Here is a 14,467-nt window from a genome sequence, read left to right on the forward strand (position 1 = left end):
CTTAATGTATCACGCATTAATTTTTTTTTAAATGTCCAAAAACCTTTTCAGCAAACTGTAAATTTGATTGTCAGTATAAAAATAAGTTTTTGTTTCAGTAGCCTACAGGTTTATTTCTACCCATAAACAATGATTCAGAATGCTTTTTAATTGAAAGTAAGTTCTCATTTTAAATAGAAAGATATATTAATAAAGCTTGTTTTTTTTACAATTTACAATAAGACGAGAAATATATCTTTTAGCACAAAAAACTGAAATATATTAAAATTATTATTGAAACTAAGTATAACTGTATGTTAAAAAATGATATTTTTCAGAAGTTTTATTAACTTAGTCTTATAAGAATCCTCACTTAGTGTATCATTATCTTGGATAAGGTTTGTTATAATTGTGGTTTGAAATCTAAATAATGTTTTATAACAGTTTTAAAAAATTTCGTGGACAAGACGATAAAAGGTATCCGTGGTGTGCGACTCGATAACCGAATAGTTCTTCGTGCACCAGGTCGGATGACCAAATATTATATTTTTTTGCCGTTTAAAAAACTATGTTATATATACATTCTTTATAGAGTAAAATTAGATAATGTAGAACTTTTACCTTGCATAAGCATTTAGGTGTTTTAGGCTACATACAAATTACTATATAAAAAATTACCTTAAGTTTAAGACTGTGCTTATTTTACATTGATATTATAAACCTTAAGTTCAATAGTCAATGTAAAGTATAGTTAAGTCTCATTAATACAAGATAGTAAATATGACTATTTAACTGAAAAAATTGTTCAAATTTAGTTAAAATAATATTCACTTTGTACGTTTTTTTGCTTTAATTGTCGGTTTTAAAGTTGTTACGTTTGACTTTTCAAACACAACAAATTTTTTAAATATTATTGAGTCTTTAAGCTTGAAAAACTTATTTTTTAAAATTCTAACTAACAGAGAAGAAATTAAAGTTAAAGCAAAGCACTTTATGTACACAAAAAAAAACATTTACAAGATATATTGTTCAGCATACCGAATATTTTCTCTGGAAGCTTAAGTAAATTCACTTATATTGTACATGCTGTCTCCTTTATAAAAGTTTTCAATATATTTTAAGTTACTAGAATTTAATTCAAAGAGCATTTAAAAACTATACAATTCTTTATAAATCATAAAACCCTGCTCTACTTTTGAGTAAAACGAAAATTGCACCTAATCAAAATTGCTAATAAGCGCTCAAAAAGTTTGGTATAAGGACCTGGTGTACAAAGGAACCTTTCGGTTATCGAGTCGTACTCCAAATGCTTATAAAGTTTCTTACGAGCTATAACACATAGTTTTTTTTATCATTTTAATATTTAAATCTTTAGTAATAAAACAATCAGTTAACGAAAATAAAAATGAAAGAAAATAAAACTAAACGAAAATTAGCTGAATTTTGTGTTTAATGATGTACTGTAAATCTAGTTTAGCTAACTAGTGTTTTGTATTCTTGTTATTTAAAAAGAGTACAAATAGTTTGTAAAAAGTGAAATAAAAAGAAAACTAAATTGTTCTAATTGACTTAAGCAGTTTTTTTTTGCAGGTTTGGATATTTTTTAGTTTGAATCTAAAATATAACAGTGAGAACAACAAATATTAGCACGAATATAACTCAGTTTAACTACTAATAGTAATAAATCTACTGCTTATAAAAATTAATACAGTAGCAACAACTGGTAAATAAATTATAACCTTAAGCATTATTTTTATTAGTAATGTTTCAACAAGATGCAATGAAATATTTATTGTTTCCTCTTATTCCATTCTGACTTTTTTCTACGAACATTTTGGTTTAGATCTTAACTTCCTAGAAATGTTATTTTGCAAAAACAAGTACAAAATACCATTTACAGTTTTTAGTAATTTTGTTGCTATTTTTGTATGTAAAACTTAAAAATTCTTCTTTTAATTAAAAAAAAAAAAAAAGATATTTAAAAAAAAGTAATAGTACAATATAAACTTATTACCTACCTCTTTTCCGGGGAAGATTTAGAAATTTGTTTTTTAATGTAATTAACTGCTTCTATAGCTTTTCCTCTATTATTCCACATTCCTTTACCTATCTTAAAACCGATTTTACCAGTAACTATTGCTGTTGTTTTTGCTATTCTTAATGCTTTTTTTGTAGGACCTAAAGATATTCAAGCTCCTAATATTTAAGTTGATATTTCCCAACATTTTAAGTAAGTTATAGTTAGTGTAAGTAATTAGATAAATATAAAAAGAAAGATGCGTAGCAATTATTAAACAACTTTTTAAGACTTACATTTTATTCTAGTTAAATATAAATTAATTAAACAAATGAGCATAATTTTTTTATGTAAATAGTTGTTTATACCTCTCACTTAAAATTATCACTTTTTACTTGACTAAATTTTAAAACTGCACAAAAACCTTTAACTTAGTATAGCTTTATTATTAATTTTCTTTCTATAAAAAACATGATAACTTTAACTAAAAAATATTTCGGAACTATAATTGAAGTTTACAATTATTAGAAAAAGTCAAGCAACTTTTAGATTACACTTTTATTTAGTTTACTTATAATTTGTATGTAAAAAAGTAAGATTTTTAGTGTTTGTCGAGAAAAATCGTTTATATCTTAAAAAAATCGGCTTTTTAATTTAAGTTTATTTTAACTAACTGTGTAACTTTATTTTCAACTATTTTATAATATTTTAGTAAGTTTAAAATATTAAAATCTATTTTAATTAATTTTTTAGTATAACACATCTATTACCAATACAAGTAAAAAATTATTTAAGTAAAATTTAAAAACGTTGAAAAATATAGCAATGCTAGAAAATACGTTATAAAAAATTCAATTTTTTTTAATAGTATTATAATTATTATTGATAATATTAATGTCAAAATTTTATTATTATCTTTATCGTTGTTATCAAAAGTTATTATAATCTACAAAATTAATTTTAGTCGTTATGATTATCATTATAGTTATTACTATTAATATTATTATAATAGTTTTCAATAATACTATTATTACTACTATCATCATTATTATTATTATTGTTGTTGTTATAATTATTATTCATTTATTTAAATTTTAGTTGTTTTTATTATCCGTGTTATTATTACTATCATTGTTATTATTATTATTATTATATTTTTTACTTATTTGGGGAAATAGATGTTATTCCTTTTTTTTTAATTAGTATTCTATATTTTAAAAAAGTTGTTATTTTAATGTTAAAAGCATAAAAGAAGCAACTTTTCAATTTTTTAATATTTAAACAATCAAAATGAATTGAAAATTTTTTATAGTGTTTTTTAGACTATGTCTTTTAAAGCTAATGTTTACAAGCTAATGATATAAACAATGTTACGGATGGATAACTGATAAAAGAAGTTGATTTCAATGGATAACATTTATTTGGAGGAATTTGCCTATAGATAAACTATTAACATGAATTAGAAGGAAAGTGTAAAGCAGTGTATCAAAGTATATGACCGAACACTTGCAAACTGAAGTTTGTTTTGATTTTGACACAAAATTTTGTTTTGATAAGATTTAAAAAGAATTCTTTTTTTTTGAAAGTTTAAGTTTAATATAATTTTGAAATGTTTCTTGTATAATGCAGTGAGTATAAATTTGTTTTAAATTTAAATGATGTTTGGATTTTTTGTTTTTGAAAAATATTAAAGTTTAGTTTTTGCTATGATTTTTCTTTTTTAATGTAGTATTGTAAAAAATTAGGCTAGAGAAAACTAAAGAATTGCCAAAAAGAATGATTCTCTCGTTTTTTCTACAGTATTTTTCCATTAGCGAAATTATACAAAAAAATGTAATTTGTGATACTTTGTTTTACATTGTGAAAAATTGTACATATATATTATATGTTTGATTTATTGAAAACAATATACAAAGATCTATACTCTTGAGGAGAATTAATATAGCTTATTCTTTTAAGACTTTACTTAGTAAACTAAGGTTTGGTCAAAGACCTCGTCAGTACTTAATTCACTAATTAAAATATTGTAGAATAAACTATATCGTTTTATATATGAGGTATTTCTTTCTTGTATAACCATCAAAAAGTATTAGCTTATTTGACATGTTTTACAGAATTGTAGAATTTACAGATCTTATAAATAATGTGTCGCAGTAGTGATATTGAAGAATTCTGTACAGGAAGTTGAGTTTGAATATACGCTGCTTTTTGTTTAGTTAATATTTTAAGAACTTGTGCATTTAAAAGGTTTTAGTAGTTGCTATAAAAGACTTTGTAAAATACCGAAGGGAAATGTAGTATTAGAAAAACATTTTAAACTGATTGTGTGTGCGGCTTGTTTTTACTTTTAGGTTATTTTTAATCAATTTGATCTAATTTTGCTAAAAACTAATTTTCGATAATTTACAAATTTGTATGAAATGTACATGTATTTGTTTAACAGTTTTTATTTATAGAAAAATCTACAACAAACTTGAACACTTAAATTTATTTACCAGGGGTATCACGTGGAGTGGAGCAATGGAGCAAATGCTCCACCTAAAAAATTAATATTATTATAAAACTGTATGAATCATTTTATTTAATAAATTTTTGTTAACAAATGATTCGTTGTATCTGTAGTATTTTTGACTTACTAAACTATTTTATAAGTATATAAAAGTAAGGGTATTATTGCACACTTTCAATTTTTCCGCATCCCACAACAAAAATACCACTTGTCGCCTTTGATATTTACTTTAACAAAAAATTAAGTTTATGAGTAATATGACTTAAAAAAAATGTTCTGGAATAACTTTAAATAATTTTTTGTTATGACTAGTCTTAACTTACACAGACAAAGCCTAACTAAACTTCTACTACACAATATTGTTTACTATAGAGTTATTTACAAAAAAGTGGTTAGTTAAACAAAATTGATAATAATTTTAATTATCTATATTCGTGCATCTTTATTTTAAACTTAAAAAGGCCTACATATGTTAGACATCTATATTTAAAAAGTGTGTCACTTAAGCAATTAAGTAATAGTTCATGTGCGGTTAGAAAGGATTACGTCTAATTGCTAACTTTGTTTACGGTCAAAGAATCTGAAGAAGATAAGATATAATAATACTGTTAAATATATATCTTATGACTAAAAGTCTTTAACTTTCTTAAAATTGTGCACAACAAACTACTGGCCAGTGAATTCTGTGCTTGTTTGACTGTATAAAATATGAATTATTATTGAAAAAAAAACCTTATAAACTGTTAACTTTTGTTATAATTATTATAATTTTTATGATAGCAAATGCCATAACAAATATAATCTATAAATACTTTTTCATTTTAGTAAAGTTTATGTGCACATTAAAATAATTTATATGTACACTACTATGCACCGCTGCAGTCCATAAAGACGATTGATCTAAATAAGTAAAAAAAACTAACAACAGACTCGCTATAAGTTTAGTGTTCGTTACTATTTTCAGTAGATTATAGCTTTAAGTATGAGAAGTTATTTCTTTAATAACAAAGAAACGAAACTAAACATGAAAATTTTATGTTTACAATTAATCATTTAATAGTTATTTAAAATTCGAAAAACTTTCTCTTCCATAATAGAGAAAGTATGCATAAACTTTTGATGTTGAAAATTATATATTTCTAAACAACTAAAATATTGCGAGCTTTGTTTTAAATACAACGTTTTCTAACGTTGTCAGTATAAATAAAAAGTAAAAAATCTACAATCGTTACCTAATTTGTTACAAAGAATAAAGCTATTGCTTTACACTTAAAGATAGACTTTTTATAATTTGATATAGTTAGTAGGTTAATAACTATTTTCATGCGAAACAAACGTACTAGTAGGAGTTGAATTTAACTTTTTTTCTGGTCTTCGTAAATCGTACTCTAATTTGTGAAAGCGCTTATAATTTTTTTCTAGGTTGTCCTATTTAGAGTTTAAATCATGATAAAAAGTTTACACTTGAAGTCTTGAAAATTAAAACAGCAAAAGATATAGAGTTTAAAACACTTTGATGAACTATACATTTAATGGCTATACAAACTGTGAATGTTGATTAAATGTTTTACGTAGTTAAACAATAAATTAAAAACAGTTTAAAACTTTAAAACTTGTAACAAACCCTTTTTTTTCTTCAGTTTAACAAAACTTGATGATTTATAAAAAAGTTAGACTGAAAAATAAATTCTATTAATCGAATTTCCTTTAAATAAGGTTTATAAATTTAAAAGAGAGACATTTTTGTAATTAAAAAAAGTGTAGTTATTTTATACTCGAAAATGTTTATACATTATTGCTATGACACAATGAGTAATTTTTTAACTAGCTTTCAAACTGTATGTTCAAAAATAAAAAGAAATTGTAAAATTGCTTTTAGCAAAATGAATCAATTGTTAACCTGTTCAAAATTAAGAGTGTGTTGGCTGCGGCTCAGCCTCTTCCATCTTCTCTGCCTTCTGTTCCTCTCCCTAATCCAATTCTCATCATCTGACTCATCATCACTATAACTCCTAAGTTTTTGTTTTCTCGGCTGTAACTAACTACTATTATTAAAAACCTTTAGATATACAATTTTAAAGATTATGATACATTAACTTAAAATGCTTACCAAATTTGCATTAAATAAATGCATGTACAGTTTTCTTTGTTTAAGTGTAAAAGCTATTATTTTTAAAAATTGTAAACAAACTTAATATTTAGACAAATTTATATAGTTTTAAAGAAACTTAGTAAAAATATTATTTAAACTTTTTGCTTCCTCTTAATTGCGAAAGATAAAGAATTTTCTGCAGCAGGAATTAGTTTTGGTACCACGAGGTTCACACTTTTTGCCAACAATTTACCAGCGATTGCTGCTTGCATTTTAAGTTTATAGAATTTTTTGTAGTAAGGTTTAATTTTTCTTAGGCTGAAGTTTAAAATTATAAGAACTTAGTCACCTCACAGACTACTTAAATACAAACAGTTTATTCACTAACTTTTATTTATATACTAAATCGTTTTTCTCTTGGGAATCAATCACCTGCTAAACGTACGTCATAAAAACCGTTTAAAATTTTCAGACTATATACATTAAAATACTAAATGTTTTTAAAAAAACAAAAACAAAAGTGGTATTTGTGATTGAAATGTTGATCTGGTTACAACTCTACTTAAACTTAAAAAAGTTATACTTCAATAATGTTCGTGAAAATTACTTATGTATTTTGACTACTCATGATAAATTAAAAAGAATTATTTTAAGACTTGGTTTGTCTTGTTTATATGAAACTTCTTTAAATACTTACTTTACAATATAACTGCCATCTTTTATTAAAAGCTTCACCTTAATTTAAAAAACTTCTTAATTAAAAATATTTAGTTGATTGTTTTGAATATTTCTTAAAATTAACTTCAATTTTTTCACTAGAAAACTTTATGGTAGCACACAAATAATTATTTTTCTTAACTTAAAAATCAAAGCAAAAACTTTAATATCGATACTTATTTATTTGTGTGATTTTTTATCTAGTAAACATATTCTACTAGAAAATTCTTAACGTTTCATTCATTTTAAATTATCCGAGAATATTTTGTTTTATAGATTAATATTTTTAAAGAAAGCAAAGTTAAATAGTTAATTTTTTGAATCTATAGTTTAATAGGCCATATAAACCAAGAAAAAAAAAACGGAAAAGAGAATTAATAGTTTAATCTCGAAAAGAAATTACTTGTATTTAATATATTGATTTACATACTTTTTAAAAACGTGCTTAGTCTAAATTTTTATTAACTTTTAATTAAGTTCATGTTTGTTGTATAGGTTTTTGTTTTAGTTTGGATTTTAAATATTGTAAAATTCTTGCTGAAATACTGTTTAAAACCGAAAGTTTTTATACAAAAAGTTATTGATTAAAATAAAAGAATTTATTTAAGTGATCGATTTGTTTCATTATATTTTTAAACTAAGTAAATCAATAAGGTACGAACATTGAATCTAAGCAGTAAAGCGTACCTTACATAAATTTCGTATCTTAAATATTTTAGATACGTTTTTCTCTTTTTACAATGATTAGTAGCTAATATCTTTTTATTCCAAATAGAATTACGATATACTCTAATTTTTAGTCGTTTGTAGTTTAAGAATTTTAGACATTTCTTATTCAATTAGTGAAATATGAAGATAAACGACAATTTAATTTCCGACAACTCAAAAAAAATAAATCAATTTTAGTTTATTTTTAAGATTTTACCTTTCCAAATTTTTAATAAGAATTTTAAATATCATAAATTGAATTGTCATGTGACCGTAGCACGTAAATAATAAAAAAAAAGCGTCGAATGAATAATAAAATAAAGCAGTTCACATATGATTACATAAACATTCGAATTACGATAATTGAAATTCTAACAATTTGTAATATTTTAAAAAATTATAAAAGGCAACATCTCAATAAATAACATAAACTCGAAAAATTAAAAATTTAGATCCAATTAGTAACATCTAAACGGTAAATTAAAATTAATACAAGAGAGAATTTATAATTACTAAGAGTTATAACAACTTGAGTTTTCGGAACTTTTATTGTCAGAATTTGAATAGCCACGGACCCTTTGCATATACATACATATTAATATAATGTTTCATTCGTTCAATAAAATATCACAAAAATAAAATTCATTTTCATTAATATCACTTACTTTAAAGTGAAGCTTACACGGATGCGCACCTTTAAAGTGTGTACCTTAATGATGTCTCTACTGTACTTAAAGTAGTCTAAAACATCCTTAAAAATTTTATTTAAAATTGTAATTTAAACTACAAATTAAATTATTTATCATTTAAATTATAAAAAAACTCCAAACGTTTTTATATTAATAAGAAAACTCAATGGTTAATTATTTCATCCTGTTAAATATGAAAAAAAACGATGTAAAAATTTGAAAGCTATTGTAAAACAAAAGTCAAATAAATGTAAGCATTTTAGAACTTGCTTAAGGTATACTTTTACTAAAACTTTTCTAATCGATAACATTTTTTAGAAAACAAATAGAATATAAGTATTGCTTAAGTCCTATTATTAGAAGGTTTTTGTAAGTATTTATATTCCATTGCAACTAAGAATATATTAACTTTGTTTACTTATTCTGGTTTTATTTTTACTTCACAATTTTTTTTGAAACTACACAAAATTTCTTTTTCAAGTAATAAATACATTTAAAAAATATAAGTAAGTAGACAATCTAATTTTAAAAAATTTCAAAATATAATGACGTATGAATTTAGGATTTTAATAAAAACGAATTTTAGAATTCAGCAAAAAAAACTTAAGTAAAGATATGTTAATTAATAAATTGTCAATATCATACTTATTTATTTAATGTTATTTCCGTCTTAAACTGAGGCCTTTCTTCCTCGATCACAATTAATTCCAGGCTGTAGAGTACGCTTTGCTTAAATCATTTCAAAACTTTAAAGTACAATGTCAGAATTTGATAGTGTGTGCAACTAAATAGGTGGCCGAACATTGTGCTGTTTTTCACAGTGTTTTACAATCCATCGGAAAACTTGCCTCAATGTCTCTTAAACATAGGAGACGCTCTGATCTGCAGAGCAGATCATTCTATAAATGATATTCGCGTCAAATATTTCCAAGCATGTGCTGAAGTAGTCAAATTTTTCTTTTTGCTAGTGTAGATTGGTTTTATTACAATGTTGTGTCTTTGAAATAAAGATGCTACTTATTTTTAGAACAGTAATAGACAATATCCAACGTAAACTGTTGTGAAATAAGAGACATTTTTATTTCCTTATTATGATAATCTTTTGGTTTTGTTAGTTGTGGATTTTATAAACTTCAAAAAATTTATTAATTTTGAACCCTATAAAGTTTTGTTAATATTGATTCTAGAGTAATATGTTTTTAATTTTTGTTTGGTTTTCATTAAAGTTTTTGACTATGTAAGTAGAGAGTACTCTACAGACTGGAATCAATATAAAAAAAACCTAAGTTAACCACGCAAATAGCATTAAATGGAAAAGCCAAGTTATTGACAATTTACTCATTAACATATCTTTACTTAAGTTTTTTTTTACTACACTCTAAAATTCGTAATTTTTAAAATCATACAATTTCACGTGATAATACTTTAAAAAAAATTAAACTGTCTATTTTCTAAACAGTTTTTTATCAATTGGAAAACAACTTGTTGTAATGATATTAACATTTAATTTTCTTATTTTAAAGCGTGTGAATAAATACGGAATTTTCTGTAACAATAATATTAATGATATGCTTTCTCAAAACAATTATACCAATTCCCAAAACAACTCAAGGGAGTTAATTTCATTCCGACGCGTATATATCGGCGTTTTGTCTTTCAAATACGCGTTAAAGTTAGTTGCAAAGTTATTACGCGGTACGATCAAGTAACGTTTTACTTCAATTATTGAGAATCAAGAAAACGTCTACATAGCGGAGTTGATGTTAGTATTTATGTAACTTTGTAACGCCTCTGGCTAAAAATTAAATTTAGCAAAAGAGTTTTCTCTAATTAGGGGTTTTTTATTAATTTGTTAACTTTGCCGCCTTTAGTTTTAAATGATGAGATTTGAAAAAGCTCAAGCTGAACTTCCTGGTGCTAAATTGTGAGTATTGTCATTAATCTATTATTTTCTAGTTCCGTCTCTTAAATTGAAATTTCTAAATTAGTTAAATTGAAGTTAATTTTACTGTGGTTTGCATAAATTTGAATAAACTCTGCTGTTGATAAAATAAAATTGTAGTTAATTGTACTTTTGATTTTGCATAAATTTAAATAACTAAACTTTGGTGTTAATAGATCATTATATTGAAATTATCTGTAAATTGGTTATACAAAATTGAATAAATAAGCTTTGTTGTGGATAATTAGTAAAGAAGCAAGCTGCTTTTTGGTGCTCTTAATAATCTCTGAAATTTACAAACCAAATTTGATTAATCTAAATATCTAAAATATCTAAAATATCTAAATATCTAAAATATCTAAATTTAATTAAATAACTAGTGGGCCATACCTAACTATTATATAGTATATAGTGGGTATAGCATAATGAGTAATAGAGCCAAGCCCACCAAAAAGGATAGTATGTTCTCTAAAGAGGACATACATCATGCCTTAGACAAGGTCAACAACCCCGAAACTCGCTGTAGCCAGCGAAACATTGACAGAGGAATCAATAAAAGGGGTGTTGACCCACACTCTTCGCGCCGTAGCCAACCTGGTCCATCAGACCAACCACAAGCAACGTGCGAAAGATATGGTGACCCGGACGTGAGTGAACACGCTTTAATTGAGGGTATAGAAATCAGTGCCGAGATTGACATGAACTTAGGGGAGGATCAGTCAGGAAATAACCAAAAGGGGGAAGAGCCCCAGGCAGCGATGGGCAGTTATCAACAACCTAGAGACCAGCCTAATCCAAGTGGTCTGCCAAGGCAAAGCTACCCACCCCAACAAAATTCTACACCTAGCAACTATGGGCCTCCACCAAGGGTGACAGGACCACCTAGCAACAGCTCCATTCCTCCAGCAAGAACCTCACCCTTGACACTCCAACAACAACTCCGACCTAACCACTTAAACATGGACTATTCCCTCCAAAACAACAGGAGACCCCCTATTCAAGTGCCACCTCAAGAACTGGGTGCCGAGGAGTTAGTACAGGGGATCAAAGATTTGAAGGAACAAATTCGACGGGCTAAACTTCTAGAGGAATTTCGAAAATTACAAGAAGAATTACATGAGTTGAGAAGTCTAAATCCATCCACAAGGACAAATCACGACATCTCAACTCAAGTTAGACAGAATACATACATGGATCCTCAAATCCAGGTTCCCCACCAGGTTTCACACACCTCAAAGGCTCAAGACCTACCAAGGAGCCAGGTGATATCTCCGCCTCATGCAAAAAACGAGCTCCCAAACTCTCCGCAGTGAGAGGGAGAGTGATTGGGGCTACACTATCTCACACCCAAGCTGTCCAGTTTGTAAATAAAACCGCCCCTCGACAGCAACCCCCATCTCAACCGAGATCAACCAGAAATGCCTCAAACTGCACTATAAGTCATCCAGGAAATGAAGTGTCCACACCTTCAAACAAACCAAAGATGACTTTTCATATAAAGCAAACAGCCTCACGTAGTGCAGCAGAAACACCTGATGAGAACCAAAGTTCTGAGCAACCGCAGCCAGCATCAACAGGGCCAGCGTCAACGGTCAGCGCCACCAAAGCCAGCACCTCCACGACCAGCGTCAACGATCCGAGCTACCTTAGCCAGCACCACAACGGGCAGTCCCAACGGTCTGCGCAAACACAGCCTGCATCACCAGGGCCAGCGTCAACGGTCAGCGCCGCCGAAGCCAGCACCTCCACGACAAGCGCCAACGATCCGAGCTACCTTAGCCAGCACCACAACGGGCAGTCTCAACGGTCTGCGCAAACACAGCCAGCATCACCAGGGCCAGCGTCAACGGTCAGCGCCGCCGAAGCCAGCACCTCCACGACAAGCGCCAACGATCCGAGCTACCTTAGCCAGCACCACAACAGGCAGTCCCAACGGTCTGCGCAAACACAGCCAGCATCACCAGGGCCAGCGTCAACGGTCAGCGCCGCCGAAGCCAGCACCTCCACGACAAGCGCCAACGATCCGAGCTACCTTAGCCAGCACCACAACGGGCAGTCCCAACGGTCAGCGCAACCGCAGCCAGAACCACAACAAAAATCTCTCAACACTACCAATCACAACAAAGATAAAAGTGTAGAAAAATGGACATTTCAACTGAAAAAATTCCCTGCACCCAAACCGAAGAACCTCCCTCAGGGCCTACTATTTGTAGCGGATTCAAACACAAATGTCATCTTTTTGGTTGACAGCGGATCCGAAATTTCAATCCTGCCGAAGGAATTGACTAACAGTATAGACAAATATTTTCCTAAACAAAGTGGAACCATCCAAGGGTTGGGTAACAAAACAACCCACCCTATTGGTAGCGCGGATGTCGAACTTCAATTGGGGAATTTGGAACCCATCAACCACTTGTTCTGGGTTACTCAAGAATCACGCCACTTTGGCATTATTGGCATGGACCTGTTAAGAAAGAACGAACTAGCGATCCTGCCATCTACCTCTCAACTATGCAAGATGGGGTCAAACGAATCAGCTAGACTGTACGCACCTGCTGAGTTGCCCACCCCTATATTCGCTTCAGTCAACCACATCAATCTGGGTGGTAAGAATACGACTCCGTTAGAAGAAAAATGCAAAAGACTATTAATGGACTTCCCTGAAATTACCAGGAAGCCAACCTACCACGCAAAGCCAAAACACAACTACGAGCTCGAGATAATATTGGATAATTACAAGCCTGCCATGGTCAAAGCCAGGAGACCTGGTGTTTTTTTGTACAAGCATAGAAAGATATTTGGTACTTTTTAGATGAATACTACTTAAGGGCTTATTCAAATAAGCAACAGTTGATTTTCACTGATTGTTTTGTACAACACCTAGAGGCTGCTTGCATTTTTTATATTATGGTTAAATGACTTAACTTTAAGATTTTTTTTAATTTCAAAATTAATGGGGTTTTTGATTTTATATTTTTTTGTACAACCATTAAAAATTGGTATCTTATAGACATGTATTTTTTTTGTAATTATCTTAGCTAAAATAGGTACTGTGTGATATTGTATATAACAATCTAAAATTTTCTATATTGCATTGAGTTTTGGTTGTCTCCTGTTTAGCACTGGGAAAGCTTGCCAAGCAAATTGTAAAAATCATGGCTCAGTAACTTTCACTCATTTAGTTTGGTGGGGTAAGTCGAACTGCCACACCCCAGAGACCTCAGAATGAACCATTCTAATAGGAACAGACTGCCACTACGTACAGCAGAATTGTAGTGACGATGTCGATTCTTATGGAAATGCATACATGGCAGCACACCTTCGAATGCCATGGGGGGCAATGCCAACCCGTCTGCTGATGATGTCAAGCAGACCCTCAAATCCGTTGGCGTTGATGACGATGGTGAACAACGCCAGGTCGCCAGCGATTAATTCGCGGAGAAGGACGTCAGTGGAGCCAAACTTCCCGCCAGAGTTCCGGGAGAACCGCTACAAGAAGAGCGGCCGCAGCTGGAGCAACCAGAGAAGAGGAGGAGAAGGCGAGTAAGAAGAGGCCGAGCCTCAACCTCCAGTGTAAGAGTAAGGAATCATCATCATGAACGGTAAACACTGACTTTTAAACAAGCTTTTGACTCATGATTGTAATTAGGAACTTGTAAATTTATATTTTAAAAAAGTCTTTTCTTTACAATTTCTTTAGAATTTCTTTTTTATTTTGTAAAAAAAGCATTTTTACCACACTTAAAAAGTGTCTTAAGCATTTACTACATTTAAATACTTATAGTTTTAATTTTACTTTAAAAATAGCTAGTAG

This window comes from Thalia democratica, chromosome 6 (assembly GCF_965202585.1).
Source record: "Thalia democratica chromosome 6, ktThaDemo2.hap1.1, whole genome shotgun sequence".
Lineage (NCBI taxonomy): Eukaryota > Metazoa > Chordata > Thaliacea > Salpida > Salpidae > Thalia > Thalia democratica.